A 452-nucleotide genomic window follows, 5' to 3' on the forward strand; every position below is an offset into this window, starting at 1 on the left:
CAACCTCAAACTCCTGGGCTTAAGCAATTCTCTTGCCTCAGCCTCCCAAGTGGCTGGGACTACAGGCGCCCATCACAATGCCCAGCTACTTTTTTGTTATAGTTGTCATTGTTGTTTGGCAGGTCCTGGGCTGGGTTCTAACCCACCAGCCCTAGGGTATGTGGCCGGCGCCCTAGCGGCTGAGTTACAGGCGCTGAGCCCATTTATTTATTGTTTAAGGAGAGCATAAACCAAATCTCTTTATTGAGGAAGAGAAAGATAGGCTTACAGAGTAAGAAGGTTTACAAAGCAGGATACATTCGCCATCGACACCGAATGGACCTCTATTGCCAGGGCAAGGAGGCAAAGAGGCCTCACTCTCCTTTATTAACTGAAGCAGTCAGAAACTTGTGGGCATGGCTTCTTATTGGTTGACTGGTGTTGCTCTGGCAGCACACGTAAACATTCTGTCT

Source organism: Nycticebus coucang, chromosome X (assembly GCF_027406575.1).
Source record: "Nycticebus coucang isolate mNycCou1 chromosome X, mNycCou1.pri, whole genome shotgun sequence".
Classification (NCBI taxonomy): domain Eukaryota; kingdom Metazoa; phylum Chordata; class Mammalia; order Primates; family Lorisidae; genus Nycticebus; species Nycticebus coucang.